Here is a 16683-nt window from a genome sequence, read left to right on the forward strand (position 1 = left end):
GTTACTGTTCAAAAGCTCCTCTCTCCTGTAAGAACATTAAGCTCATAATCTAAGCTTAGCTGCATTGCAAAGACTGGGAAAATCTTGATCTCTTATTTAAACCGAACTAAATTCCATTGTCTATTTCCACAACAAAGATACTTCTGCTATCCAGAAATTTAGTCTCCAGAGATTCTCCCCTCTGACTTCCATTTATGAGGGACGGCTGACATCAACCTTATCTGTTTACTAAGAGAATGCATGACCTCTTGGGCTATTGTTTCAGAGATATATCCTTCCCAGATTCCCCAACGCGGGTCAACAACGGCATACTATCTAATATACTAGAAAAGTTGTTTAAAATTCAGGGAGATATTCAGAGATGTGTCTGCCCTGAAAATAGCCCATGTTGATCTGTATAGCACAGTCAAACAACAGAAGTTGGCCATAGAAAATGTTTGGGGATATTTTACAACATTTGCAAACTTTCAACTCTGTGGGAGTCTTGTGTCCCAGATTTCAGATGCGTTTAGTAACTTAGCTCATTTGAGGTACCTTGGTTGGAAAAAAAAATCTTGCCCAATGATGCATCATTTCAGGTTACAGATATGAGAATTTTAGTGGGCATATAGACTGCTAGGTTTTCATATCGCCATAGTCAGTGGTTGGATTCAGTCGGTTCGCGCTGGTTCAGATGAACCGATTGTTAAATTACAACAACACCACCCCCGCTATCAAAGTGGATCCTAGGCGCTGTGCTGCAATGGAAGCGGGAAATGGAGCGGCCAGCACAAGGGAAGGAGGCTGCTTTCCCTTTTTCTTCTTCCCTCATGCCAGCTGCTCCGTTTCTCGTTTCTCCATTGCAGCGCAGCACCCAGGATCCACTTTGATAGCGGAGGGGGCGGAGGTAATTTAACAACTGGTTCACTCATGGTCAGGTTGGTCGTTGGGGGTGGCTCATCCCGCATGTGCAGCAGAGCGGGAGGGCGGGGATGGCACGCCTCCCATGACAGCCCATCTGACCCTGGGCGAACCAGTTGTTAAATTATTTGAATCCCACCACTGACCATATTCAATAAAAACATTAACATTAACATAAATATACAATTCATAAAACAAACTGCAAAACAATGAATTTATATTAACCACAGTCTATCCCAATCCATGATCCTCCAAATGTTATCCAAAAAGTTCAGTTTAAACCAATTTCCATGGAGTTGTCAGGATAGATATCAATCTGGTCTCTGGGTGGGTAGAAACTATTCCATAATACAGGAGCCAAACACCCCAGCATTTCCAAAATTGAGAAACCATCCAAGAAGAATGTCCTCGATGGGTTAATTCTACTGGATTAAGGGAGCCGAGGTGGTGCAGTGGTTACGGTGTAGTACTGAAGGCCACTACAGCTGACTGTTATTTGCAGTTCAGCGGTTCTAATCTCACCGGCTCAAGGTTAACTCAGCCTTCCATCCTTCCGAGGTAGGTGAAATGAGGACCCAGACTGTGGGGGCGATATGCTGACTCTGTAAACCGCTTAGAGAGGGCTGAAAGCCCTATGAAGCGGTATATAAGTCTAACTGCTAACTGCTACTGGATGAGTCCTTTGAAGAAAAAGCAATTTCATATTTTAATAGCACCAAAAAGCTTATTCACGAATTGACATTTGATTTAAATTATCTCTCTGTATCCAATTTTGGGCCTGGCCCTAGCTACTTTTGGAACTTATCCTCTAGGGCTCAAACCCCATATCTAGTCCCAAATTCAAAAAAAAAAAAAAAAGCTGCATAGATGTACAATTATCTCCATCTTTATTAATATAATAGTTGTTTGGTTTGTCTCTTCATCTTGTTCCAACTTTTTCTACTGGAAAATGGTTGTTTATGAAAACAGTTTTGAGTAACAAGTTGATTTTATATTTAAAATGGGGGTGGGGTGAGGATCAAGTACAATTTGGTTCTTTATTTCTGAAACCTGTAGGAGAATTTTAGATGTCCCTTGAAATCATTTCTGCACTTCGAATGATATCCTAATTTGAATACATATAGCCAATGTGCACTTTTTTGTTGAGGCCTCAGATACAGACTTTTATAAGACGATTTGATGACACTAGCAATGCAGTCTATAAATTTTACAGAGATAATGCACAGTTTTCCTGTCTGGAAGCTTGTCACAACTATATTTAAAAGTGTTATGTCTTGAATGCCAACAAAACACTCTTTTCTTACTATTCACTAGTATTCAACCATTTGGTTGGTCTTTGAGTTGTTCTAATGAAATGACTGCCCTGATACAGATTTGAAGTTCTCTTTTTGTTAAAGCGATTGTGACTACAGTATCTTCTTTTTTATGCTTTAGTCATGACAATGCTTTTATTTAAGCTTGCATATCTAGTACCCAAGCCCACTTCCTTCTATCTGTAGATCGTATATAAAAGCAATATTATAGAGAATATATTCTCAATAATATAGAGAATTAGAGATATTACTTTAAGCCACCAGGATGCACAAATAAGAAAGACTGATGCTGCTCCATCTTTTTTTAAACAGCACTTTTTCCCTAAAAGGATACATGCCCATGTCCAGTTTAAAGAAATCTAAAGTAAAGATAGAAATAGTCAGAAAGGCAAGGAGAACAAAAGCAGGACATTCTGGATTACTCTGTTATATCCATTTATTTACTTTTAAAACCCTCATTCTTTTCTTTAAAACAAACCATTCCCAGGATTGCTTACAGCAGAGTAAGTTAAAAAAATAAATAAAGGTTAAGATTAGTTGTTGAAAATGAAACCGAGGAAGCATAAACAGCAGGCACTGAATAAAAGTTTCACTGAAGGATAGAAATATAAGAGATGATATCAACGTATTAAAATGTTTAATAGAACAAAAAATGCCTTTATTCTATGATACATATGGGAAATGGTCTGAAACCGAATGAAATGTATCAGAGACAAGGTGGTTTTTTTTCCCCATTTAGGGAACAAAAATCAGATGCACAGGTACACAAGGCTTGGCTTATAATGAGATTTGTCAAAACCAGAATCGATTGCAAACTGAATGTGAGCCGGCAATATGAGGCAGTTGCAAAAAAAAAAGGTAAATACAATTGGAGGCGGCATCAACAAAAATATAATTTCCAAACATTAGAAATATAATTGCTTTGCACAGACCCCCCCCCCCACTCCCCCTTTGAGCACTCCAGTTCTGGGCAGCCTACTTTTAAAAAAAAAAAATCAGAGAAATCAGAACAGGTTTGGGGTAGAGCAATGAGAACGATCTGGAAAAGATGTTCTCTCAAGAGAAATTGCCAGAACTGTTGGGTATGCCTGACTTGGTGGGGGGGGGGGGGATAGATTTTTACAGCTCTGGACGGTAAGCCATCCAGAGTCACTTTATTGGGGAGATGAGTGGCATATAAATTTAATAAATAAATAAAAATAAAAAAGATGGGAATACGCTAGCAATCTTCAAGCACCTGGAAGGATGCCACCTAGAAGGTCAAGACCTGTTCTTCATCATTCCAGGACAAAATAATGGATTTAAGTTACAAGAAGATTATGGTACAATACTACACAAAAATTCAAAATATCAGAGCAGTTTTGACCATGGAAACAAGAATCAAGATAGGTAGTGGGATCCCTTTTATTAGAGGCATTCTACTGAAGCCAAGTGACTATCTATTTGGTCAATGTTTTAATGTGGATTCCTGCAAAAGTAGGTGGTTGGACTTGATGCCCTGGATCAATATTTCTCGACCTTGCCAACTTGACGATATGTGGGCTTCAACTTGGCATGCTCGCTGGGGAATTCTGGGACCTGAAGGCTACACATCTTTAAGCTGCCAAGGTTGAGAAACATTGCAAGATTACTCCTTCCAACCAGAGGATTCCAGAGGTTCATTCCAGAACCAAGTGGCTACCACTGAAAAGGCCATTCCTAGATTGCACACTTTAATTTTTAATCGCCATTAGTCAGCATTTTTAATGTGCATCTTTGTTTTTATTCATTATAAATATCAGCAAACTCTAAGTAATCACATGTAATTAAGCAGGTACAAAAATTAGGCATGGAATCTATCTGGTGCTTCAGGATAGTGGATTTCCTGACGGTGCTCCAACCATACCATTCTGGGAAGCTTGTACATTCAACTATTTGGAGACTGTGCGTCCTTCTTCTCCAGCCTACCATTGCACCGCCCCTTTAAAAAGTTAAATGAGAATAAGCACAAAAAAATAGCAAATGTTTACATATACTGCACTGCCAACATACGCTCCTTTCAATTACATGGGGTGAGGTTACGGCATAATTGGTATAACAGCCATGCTGCTTCTGACAATGGTCCATTCAGTCTGCTAGGAAAACCCACATCCAGGAAATTATGGTGATGTCCCTTTCTCACGGTTGCTTCCTAGCAAACAGCATCTAAAAATGCACAGCTTTTGGACAGGAAAGATCCATCTGGATTGCAGATCCCTTCTTTCATTTCCCTTTAAGTTTGGTTCTGCCCACGTAACGGAGTTAAATAGGAAAGATGAATTTGGAAGTATCTCCGAAGGCCCTTTGACCTGCACAAATCGGACAAGCAAAAATAATACACAGACACCCCACCCCCAAAGAGGAAGCCCGACAAGAGGTCTTTAATGAACGTTCGAGCCTTTCGCTTACCTCTGCTTGCTCCTGAACTTTGGCCACTTGCATCCAAAGATCTCCTCCTTCAGATCCCGCGTTGGGAACACCGGAGGTCCCTTCCCATTCTCAGCGTTTCCAAGCCTCCCCTGGGCAATTAGGTAGGATGCTCTCCTCGGCTGGCTGCAAATGATCCGCTCTGCCGTGCAACAATGGGGCTGGGTGAGTGTTCAAGGAGGGAGCCAGACAAAAGGTGGTGGATCCGAGCCACGGGATGCAATTGTGTAGCTCCCAGATTCCGAGGGCGGAAAAAAAAGGAGGTGGTGATTTACTGGCTTCTTCTGAATGCTGCTTCTTTCATCTGCCATTCCCCCATTCCCTTTCCAGAGGAGCTAACTGCTCTTGCCGCTGTTGCTTGGAGACTCTGCTACAGCATTGCCTGCCCGATGCACCTCCTCTCCTGTTTATCTCCAGAGTCCAGCGTGATCGATGCCCCAAAGAGAAAAGGGCTGCCTGCTTTAACAAATGCTACAGCTTTATGTCGGACTGCTGGCTTGGCTTTGGGTGAGATGATAATCTGAAGCCTGGATCAGGAGAGGGCAGATAATGCACTGACTGAGTACTCCACACTGATCCCATGGCTTTCTTCTAATCTCTCCTAAACACCACAGGCAGCAGTAGCGGCCCTTGCTAAGATCTAGGATGAGGCACAGCTTCCATAATGCTGGCTTCCAAGGTTCACCTGTCTGGAAACACGCATATTTTTTTCAGCACATTTATGGACCCCATCCATTTTTAAGGCAACGGCAAATATGTTTCAAAGTGCAAAAGTTGTGAGGATTTGGAAAGGGAAGGTGAGGGCAACCAATCAGAACCGGGCACAGCTGGCTTCTAAACCACCAGCCAATCAGAAGGCTAGAAGGAGAGCTATCTTGTATATTATTTCATTTCCCCAAGGCATGCTCGGGCTAAAGGTAGCCCAAGAGGAAAGACCTCAGGCATAGAATTAAAATATATGGAAATGACTTTTAAAAATAAGGTGCAGCAGGGCCAAATTAGAATAAAGGCCCTTAAGACAAAGATTGTAGATTGTAGATTGTAGAAGTTTATTTATATGCCGCCCTTTTCCCTGGGGGGACTCAGGGCGGCTCACAACCCAAAAAGGGTGGGGGGGAGACAAACTTTTAACATATAAGACAATACATAATTAAAACACAACATTCATACCATTTGGGCGGGTTACAGTCTTAGCCCCAGGCCTGACGGGATAGCCAGATTCTGAGGGCTGTGCGGAAGGTCTGGAGGGTGGTGAGGGTACGAATCTCCACGGGGAGATCGTTCCAAAGATATTTTGTTTAGACCTGCTAAAGCATAATATTATGAACATGATGGTGTGCCTTAAGACTGGAGCTTTTCTTAATTATTTCTGGTTGTAAAGAAAAAAAATCCAAGGACGTGGGTTAGTCAATGTTATTTTCTCTTTCTTTTTTTTAAAAAAGAAAAAAAGCATATAAAACAAGACAATCACGTTATTGAAGCTCCAGAAATATTTAATAATGTGGTTCCTACCAGAATGGACTCGATCTGACAATGTTGGCATGCTCCATGCTCCTTCTATTAAAGAATGCTATCTATCAGGATCCAGAAAGTATGCTTTCTCTGATGCAGCACCTGCCTTCTGGAAGAAAGTTCCCCCTGAGCTCTGATTGGTACCCCCATGTTGGCACTCTGAAGCAGGGGTCTCCGACCTTGGCAACTTTAAGCCTGGAGGATTTCCAACTCCCAGCTTTTCTGGCTGGGGAATTCTGGGAGTTGAAGTCTGCCAGGCTTAAAGTTGCCAAGGTTGGAGACCCCTGCTCTGAAGAGCCATAAAGACCAGGCTGTTCTCCCAGGCTCTGGGCTACCATGATTTCTGCCCTTTGTCAATTGCTAGTGGGATCTTCCGGGGTTTGCTGGGTTTACAGTTTCCTCTTGTAGGAAGTTAGCACCCACCCCTCTCCTAGGAGAATGAAATATCCTAGGAAATATTGAAAAGGCAGAATACTATATTTCCCTGGATAAGAAATGGAGAAACATGTTTTAGGCAGGAAACAGACTCACTCTTAATAGCCCCCACCTTTGTCAATGGGCCATTAAAATGCCTGAACCAGTCTATTCTACTTATCAAAGATCTCCCCCTTCAGCTCCAGGGTGATGGGATTAAGGCATGATAGTATTAGCCCTTTACCCATCTCAACACAGGGCACCTGGGAAGAGGCAATCATCAACCACACTTGGACTCAAAACACAGCCTAGAGAGTTGCCCCTGCAAGGCCGCATGGGAGTCTGACAACCAATCAGAATACATTTCTTACACAGGAACAGGAAACAGAGAGGTAGAGGCCGAACAGAGAGTATAAAAAAACCCCAGGAACTCTCAGCAAACCTCTTCTTTTTCTTTTTCTTCTTCACCCAACATTTTGAAGCATGTGATCATCTTTTCCCCCAGGACCTCAAACCATGTGGTCCCGTCCACCATTAAAATCATCTTTCCAAGCAGCTTCCACATTTCCAGTGTCTTTCTCCCCACTTGGAACTGAACCCAGAAGGGCATTTCTTCCAACACTCTCCTTTTGATTTTGTTGTTCTTTATCTTTATTATATGGGTTTTATATTGTTTTGGTGTATTGTGAGCTGCCCAGGGCTGTTTGGAGTCGAGCAGCATCAAATGGAACGACATAATAAATAAATAATAAGTATCTTATTATACACTCAAATGATCTTCACACATAAGCAGCACACATTTCTCACTGCTACTTTTTTCAAAACCTTTCAGGCATAATTACAGAGGGAGGCACACATGCTCCAACGATTATTCACAGATTTCTTGTCCTAATGAGAAAGTACATAATTCAGTGCCCCTGGGGGGATAGGTAGGATATAAATACATATTATTGTTTCAAAACTCTGAGACATACAGTAGGTCGTTCTTCTGCCAATGTTGTTTGTCCTATTGCATCCTCTGATGTTTCTTCAGGTACTGTCTTTGCAGTATCTTCTGATGCTTTCTATCATTTATTTCCCATAAGAAATAAACATTTCGGCAGGTGAACCATACAGTGACAGAATGCACCTTTTGTACCTTCTGGATGGAACATAAGAAAAAGTAAAGTAATGATCTCTGCTTTCCAGATCTCGTGAGTCTAAATTAGTGGAGCACCAAAACTACCTAAATTTGATCATTGGGTAAAAAATATTTTGATTACTTCAACCATGGACTTACGCAGAGAAAACAGATGTTCTCACTGGAAATGCTTTTATTTAAAAAGTTTTTTTTTGTTGTTGTCTGTATACAATTATAGATATACATTCACAGTTATTATTCTTTTTTACATTCGTCTTTCTTATACATTTGTCATTTCATTTACAGGGTTATAACATACAGTTTGGGTTGCTTTGTTTACCATCCCTCACCTGTTTTGACACCACCTTCTTTTCCCTTTCTTTTCTCCCTCCCTCCCTTCTTTACTTTATTCCTTCCTCTCTCCTTTCCCTTCCTTCTTCCCTTACCTCTCCCAATAGCAGTAGCAGTAGACTTATATACCGCTTCATAGGCCTTTCAGGCCTCTCTAAGCGGTTTACAGAGAGTCAGCATATTGCCCCCAACAATCTGGGTCCTCATTTTACCCACCTCGGAAGGATGGAAGGCTGAGTCAACCCTGAGCCGGTGAGATTTGAACCGCTGACCTGCTGATCTAGCAGTAGCCTGCAGTGCTGCATTTAACCACTGCGCCACCTTGGCTCTTCTCCCCTACTCTTCTCTTCCCCTTCCCCTTCCTACCCTCTCTCCTTCTCCCTTCCATCTTCCTCTTCTTACCTCTATCTTCCTTCCCTCCTCTTCCTCTTATCTCCTCTCCTCCTCTCTTCCTTTCTTTTTCTATTGTTGTAGGTGTCTCTTCCAGCTTTTAATTTTTATTTTCTTGGGGTGGTATTTCCGCAGACCCATAAATAGTTGAATATCATTTCTTGTTCCCTTTTCTTCTCAAAGCTATCCTGATTGTCTCCCCACCCTTTGTATCTTACTTTTGAATATATACTTTTATACTGTTATTTTCTTTCCTCTCCCCCTCTCCCCCCCCTTTTCTACTTAATGGGGTATCGTCTGAGTTTCATATTTTTCCCTTATTTCTTCTCTGTATGTTTTTCTCTAACCATTCATAAAATCTTCCCCATGTCTTGAAGTACACCGATTCCTCTTTATTTTCAAAATCAATCTGTTCATCTCTGCACAGTCTTGAATTTTACTGGAAAAGCTTGAGTACATTCGTACTCTAGATGTTCCAACTCTGGAAGCTTTTAAGAAGAGATTGGACAACCTTTTGTCTGAAATGGTATTGCGTTTCCTTCCTGAGCTTCCTGAGCTGAGTTGGATTAGAAGACCTCCAAGGTCTCTTCCAACTCTGTTATTCTGTAGATTTTCTATAAATGTTAGATTCCCCCCCACACCTGCTGACAGACTGACAGAGGTTTCCACCAAGGTCCCGCTGGAACAGAGGTTGAATCTCATTGGTCAAGAGGTCTGACAGATCCCTTTAAAAGGGGATGCTGCCCGACCATTCCCCAGCTGGATGTTTACTTGACTTGCAATAAAGAGCTGTTCTTTACTGAAGCCTTTTGTGCCTCCTTTACCCGATCCAACACAAGCGATGAAGGAGGGATTAGAAGGCAACTAGGCAAACAAAGAGAGTGAAGCCTTGCAAGTACATCCAGCCTGGAGCATCCCGTGAGGCATCGAGCTAGCCATCACTGAACAACCAGAGAGAATCAGAATGGCTATGTACACCCCACCGACTCCATATAATCCAGCTACCGAACACTGGGAATTGTACATGCTACGATTCGAGTGTTTCCTGGAAGCGAACGATCTCACGGGCGTTTCAGAAGCCTGGAAAAAGAACTTGTTCCTCGGGTACTGCAGCCGGGAAGTATTCGAGACAGCGAAAAACCTCTCAGAACCGACCCCCTCTACAAGCAGTGTCCTGGTCTGCATTACAACAAACGCTGAAGACCCACTCCGTGCCAAAGCGATCCAAATATGTTCGCCGGTACCAGTTCAATATCCGGAACCAGAATGAGGGCGAATCGATCAATGAATATGTGGCGGCACTCCAAAAAGCCGCAGCCTACTGTGAGTTCCGTGAACTGGATGACCTTATTCTGGATCACATAATTTGTGGGGTGCAAGATATCAATCTGCAGAGAAGGCTTCTGGCTAGATCCAACCTCTCTCTGCAGATCGCACTAGATGAAGCTAGAGTATCTGAATCAGCTGCCCAATCGATGGAAACCCTCCAGTGCTACAGCACAACTCCAGACACGTGGAAAAGTACCCGCGTCCACCACGAGACGACAGAGCCCGAGGGCTCTGAAAGCGAGGATGAAGACAGCTACCGCATGCGCAGTAGCCGCACAAAGCCGGCACGAAAATTCAACTCACAAACTCCGCCCTGCGCCAGCTGTGGAGGAGACCATGCCCAATCATCCTGCCGTTTCCGCGAAGCAATTTGCCAGTGATGCAACTGGAAGGGCCACATCACCAAGGTGTGCCACTGCGATTTTCCTGCGGCTGCAGGACAGCCCAAGGGGGGCCAAAACCACAAACAGCGACCCAAATCAGGGGCTTGGCAGAAGTATCTACGGGGTTCAGAAGGGGATGATAGGATCGGCAACCTCACTTCTGCCGCACGAAGCCGCCCAGGGCACCCAAAAAGGCTGAATGTCACTGTTCTGGTTAGACAAATCTGTACCATTCGCCCCCAAAAGTTGAAAGTCACTGTCCTCATTGAGGACTCTCCATGCGAAATGGAGATCGACACCGTGTCGTCACTGACCATAATTCCATGGAAGCAAAAGATCCCCAAGCTACAAAAGAGACACCTCAGAAGCCCCGACGTCCACCTACATGACTACCAGGGGAACCAGGTCCCTATCATGGGCCAAGGTACCTTCCGGGTAAGCCACAAACAATTCTGCAAAAAACTCCCCATGACGGTGGTCAGAGATGACCTTCAGAGCCTGCTGGGGCTTGATTGGTTCCAAGCTCTGGGAATGGAAGTGACCGGAGTCAACTCCATGGAGGAGGACGCCGCTGAAGCCATCTTTAAGGAGTTCGAGGACGTCTTCGGCACCAGTCTGGGTGAGTTCAAAGGAACCCCCATTTCCTTTAGTTTAGACTCCACAATAGCCCCAATTAGGCTAAAGCCCAGGAGAGTACCTTTCGCTCTCTGCCCAAAAATTAACAAAGAAATCGATAAGCTTGTGAGCCAGGGCATCTTAGAGCCAGTCAATCACACATGCTGGGAGACGCCAATTGTGACACCTGTCAAGCCTGACGGGTCTGTACGCATCTGCACAGACTATAAATGTACAATTAATAAAGCGCTACAACAAAGCGCTTACCCTGTACCTGTTGTACAACACCTATTGCATTCGCTCGGCCCAGGAAAAATCTTTGCAAAATTAGATATGACGCAGGCATAGCAACAATTGCCAGTAGATGGTGCTACTGCAGAGGCCCAGACCATTGTGACGCATAGGGGTGCATACAAATGCAACCGCCTGCAATTCGGTGTTAGTATTGTCCCCAGACTGTTCCAAAGTGTCATGGAACGACTTTTGCAGGGGATTCCAGGAGTCGTCCCCTATTTCGACAACATCTTGGTATCGGCTGCAAATGAAGCGCAACTTTTAAAATGCATACGAACAGTCTTGGCTAGAATCAGAGACAAGGGCCCCCACCTTAAAAAAGAAAAATGTCAAATTAATGTACCAAAAGTTGAATTCCTAGGGTACATGATTGATGGGTCTGGGATCCACCCGACCTCACAAAAAATTAAAGCCATTAAGGAAGCCCCCACACCTCGCAATCAGACCGAACTACAGATGTTCCTAGGGCTCCTTAATTTCTACAGCGTCTTTCTCAAACAGAAAGCTGCAGTTGCTGAACCATTACATTGCCTCCTGGCCAAGAATGAGAAATGATCCTGGGGCAAAACCGAGGCCACTGCATTCGCTGCTGTAAAACGACTCTTATCAGCAGACTGGTTCCTAGTACAATACAGCCAGACCCTGCCTTTGGTGTTGACCTGTGACGCTTCCCCCTCCGGTGTCGGCGCTGTCCTCAGCCACCGCATGCCCAACAAAACCAAAGCCCCCATTGCATTCTACTCCAGGACATTATTCGCCGCAGAGTGGAACTACAGCCAAATGGATCGTGAGGTTTGGGCTGCAGTAGCTGGAGTAAAGAGATTCCACGAATATCTCTATGGCCACGATTTCAAACTAGTCACAGACCACAAACCTTTGTTGGGATTGCTGGCTGGGGATTGCCCCACCCTGGTTTCTCTATCTCCCCAGATGACCAGATGGACAATCTTTCTAGCAGCCTATTCCTACTGCCTCATCCACCGACCGGGCACCACGTTAGGGCACGTGGATGCCTTGAGCCACTGCCCATAGTCCTCGCTGACCCCACTCCCGAGACATTGGTCCTCCTCACTGACTGTCTGGAAACAGGACCTGTCTCATCTAGTGACGTTGCACGCCACTCTGCAAAGGACCCCATAATAAAGCAAATTTTGAACTGGGTGTGAAGGGGGTGGCCCAAGGGGCCTGTTGGGGCCGAATTCAAAATGTATTTTTCCAAACAGAATGAACTGTCGGTTATTAACGGTTGTTTGCTGTGGGAGGACAGGGTAGTCATTCCCAAACAATTGCACATAGCAGTCCTTGAAGCACTGCACGTAGGGCATCCTGGGATTGTTAGAATGAAGTCTCTAGCAAGGAGTTATGTTTGGTGGTCTAACATGGACAGGGACATACAAGAATGGGTGGCTACATGCACACCCTGTCAGGAGTCCAGACCGGCTCCCCCGGAAGCGCCCACCAAGGAGTGGGAGTGCCCACAAGCACCATGGTCCAGAATACACATTGATTTTGCTGGACCAGTCCATGGCCAAACATTCTTCATAGTTGTGGAAGCATATTCAAAATGGTTAGAAGTAGTCCTGATGAATTCCACTACAGCGGAATTGGTCATCAAGGTACTATGGAGATTATTCTCCACGCATGGCCTCCCCGATGTACTAGTCTCAACAGGCCCCAATTCACGCCATGCCATTCTAAACATTCTTAGCAGCTCAGGGAGTCAGACATGCCCTGGTTGCGCCATTCCATCCGGCCTCCAATGGCCAGGCAGAATGAATGGTAAGATCTGCAAAGGAGGCCCTCAATAGGATGGGCCCAGGTGATTGGCAAACACGAATTGATCACTCCTTACTCATTCAACATATCACACCCAGTGCTACCACAGGAAGAAGCCCTGCTGAATTCCTCATGGGCTGCCGCTTAAGGTCTCACTTAGACTGGCTACACCCAAATTATTCCACCTCAACACCCCTTGACCCCTCAAGCAAAATCAGGTCTTTCACCATAGGAGACTCAGTATACAACTACACCAGGGGAACGTTGTGGATTCCTGCAACTATAATTGGAATTATCGGCCCTCGATCGTACACAGTAAGACTCGAGGATGGTAGAAATTGGAGAAGGCATATAGGCCAACTCCATAGCCGCATGTCTAACAGCGCTTAGACAACCAAATATAACTCCTGCAGAAACCGAAAGAAGCTATACAAAAAATAAGTCTCTCCAAACCAAAGGAAAGCCCGATAATATTGGAAGACTTAGCTGACTTCGATGCAGGCCCACCCGAACTCCGAGCGAGTCACCACCAGAAGCTCCAGCCGCGGCCTGTGAAAAGTTCCAGGAGTTTCTACCAGGCGGGTCTGCAGGAGCAACAGGTCCGTCCGACTTGTGCGAAGGAAACACCATCATTGAATTGCGCAGGTCAGGTAGAGCTATGCAAAAGCCCGCCTACCTGCGTGACTATGTCACAAGTTAGATTGTCCCATCCTAGAGGGGAGGGGTGTTAGATATTTCCCCCCTCTGACAGACTGACAGAGGTTTCCACCAAGATCCTCTGTTCTGGCGGGAACAGAGGTTGAATCTCATTTGTTAAGTGGTCTGACAGCTCCCTTTAAAATGGGATGCTGCCCGACCATTCCCTAGCCAGATGTTTACTTGACTTGCAATAAAGAACTGTTGTTTACTGAAGCCTTTTGTGCCTCCTTTACCCGATCTAACAATAAGGACCAAAATATTTTCCCGCACTACCAACTCTGTGATTTAGAAATATGAACCTTGTGGAATAAACTCTGTAACCAGGGTATATAAGACAACAGAATTCACTTGTAGAAGGTGCTCTTGGCCCAAGATAGCTGTGGAAGTTATCAAGACAATATTCATTTGTTGTGCTGCAGTGCCACTTTTATGGTGGCCAAGGCTGAAATTGCAGCTTCTCAGTCCAGTCACGGTTCAGCTGCTAGCAGCTGGATTTTGAATTAATTTCCAGTTTATAAGTGCTCTTCACTAGCAGACTCAATATATTGCAGAACCACATCTGGTGGCTAAATCAACTGTTACCGAAAATATACACTTTCTCATTGCCCAGTAGTTGTACTATATTAAAAGCATGAAAACTTTACAGATGATTCATCAGTACAAATAATTCTTGCTAGATTGCCTGTGAAAGAGCAGGCATAACTGGCAGTACACAGGCAATCAATCATACAGAGAGAACCAGTTTGATGGAGTGGTTAAGGAGCTGGACTAGAACCAGTAGATGTTATTTATTTATCAAATGTATTTGCCATCCATCTCGTGGTTCAAGGTTGACTCTGAGTGGCTTTAATCACAAAACTCCCTTAAGTATTGTAAGAAGTTAGCACCCCAAACCCATCCTAGAAAAATGAAATATTCTAGGAAATATTGAAAAGGTAGTATATTATATTTCCCTGGATCAGAAATGGAGAAACATGTTTTTAGGCAGGAAACAGACTCTTAATAGCTTTGTTAATGGCCATTTAAAAAGCCTGGGCCAGTCTATTCTACTTAACAAAAAACCCTCCCCTTCAGCTCCAGGGTGATGGGATTAAGGCAAGGTAGTATTAGCCCTTTACCCATCTCATCACAGAGCATCTGGGAAGAAGCAATGCTCAATCAAACTTGGATTCAAAGCACAACCTAAAGAGTTGCCCCTGCATGGCCCCATGGGAGTCTGACAACCAATCAGAATACATTTCTTACACAGGAACAGGAAACAGAGAGGTGGGGCTGAACAGAGAGTATAAAGCCAGGAACTTTCAACAGTTCTTTCTCTTTTTTCTTCTTCACCTAACATCTTGAACCTTTTCTGTTCAGGACCTGAAGCCATGTGGTCCTATCCACCATTAAACCATCTTTCCAAGCAGCCTCCATGTTTCCAGTGTCTTTTTCCCCACTTGGAGCTGAACCCAGAAAGACATTTCTTCCAACTATAAAAGCTGGCTGGGTGACTTTGGACCATTCTCTCCGTCTCAGTCCAACCCATTTCAAAGGGTTGTTGTTGTTGTTGCAAGGAAAATGGAGGCATAAGTATTAGATATGTTCACTTCCTTGAGTTATATACAAAAAAGTATAAAATAATAATAATATAGTAAGATTTGCCATGTCACAGAGACTTCTAATGACAATGCTGGGTCAATGAATGGTTGTATTCAAGCAACATGTTTAAAGACGTTGCTGAATTAACCTATTATCTGGGCCATGAATCACAAACTAATTAAACAAGCTAGACTTGCAGCACATATCAATGTGCCAATACACAAGAGAGAGAGAGAGAGATTTTTTTTAAATGCAAGGGATGTGCTTTGGCTTGGTGTGCCTTATAAGAGTAAGGAAAAAGGGGTAGTCTTTGATATCAAAATTTATTTTTATTAGAACATCCCTGCTTTGTCCCTGCCAAGCACCAGCTGTTGTAAAAAAAAAAAAGCAGTTTTGAAATGTAGGAGGGCAGTTTATAAGAATGCATTTTTGCACTGACTTGAGGATTTTTAATTATTTGGTTTGCCTGAGAAATGTTGCAATTTGAGGGGTGTTGTTGAATGCAGGGTCTTTAACCCTTGCTGTTTACCTAAGTCAGCAGTTCTCAAACACTGGATGGTAGAAGTAATGTATATCTACCGAGAATCGGCGTGAAGGCATTGTAAATCACACAAGGAGGTAAATATCTTACTGCCATTGCTTTCCAATCCAGCTGGAAGCATGCAGGTGGTAACTTATATTACAAAACACGTTACCCAGGCAGTCTCTGGGGGAATGGCTGCGTTAGATAATCAGAACCTCCATTTTCAAAGGTATTCTACCCATTACAACTTCCTGATGCCACCGACTGCATAGCGATTTCTCCATCTTCTACTCCATAGAAAACAAACTCCTGCTTGATGAGATAAACCACCAGAGGGTCTTTTTTGATAGATATCAATTCAAGCACATCTATCTTGTTTCTGCCTAGTGGGGCTCATCTGTTTTTCATTTCTATGCAGCCAATCTGGATCTGCAAACAAATCCCCTTTGAAATAAACTGATAGCAAACAGAACTCTTTACTAGCACTGATGATGCTAACTACTATATGGCGGTACAGTAGTATTCACTACTGTATAGTGAAATATAGTGCAATCTCAGGGGTTTTCAATTGCATTGTATATGAATGTGAAGGATGTGTGTGTTTTGTTTATTTTATTTTATGATAGTTATTACTGTGTTTCCCTGAAATTAAGACAGGGTCTTATTATCTTTTGACCCCAAGAATAAGCACGGCCTTATTTTCAGGGGGGGGGTTGTCTTATTATTTTTGAGGTGCAGGAGGCGGCGAGCGTGGTCACCTCATGGCTGCTGCTGTGTTGCAACATTTTTCAGAGAGGTCTTATTTTCAGGAAAGGTCTTATTTTAGTGCATGCACTCAAAAGCCTAATCGGGCTTATTATCTGTGGAGGTCTTATTTTCAGGGGAAACGGTATAATGTACACTGAAGATGGCATATAATTTCGTTGTACAAGGTGCAGTGACAATAAAGTAAACTAACTATAGCCTAGTTTGGGTAATGATTTTTTGGGTAATCTCCAAGAAAAAGACAACTACAGAGAGCAGCAAGGAGCCCTCATT

The sequence above is a fragment of the Thamnophis elegans genome, chromosome 4 (assembly GCF_009769535.1).
Source record: "Thamnophis elegans isolate rThaEle1 chromosome 4, rThaEle1.pri, whole genome shotgun sequence".
NCBI lineage: Eukaryota > Metazoa > Chordata > Lepidosauria > Squamata > Colubridae > Thamnophis > Thamnophis elegans.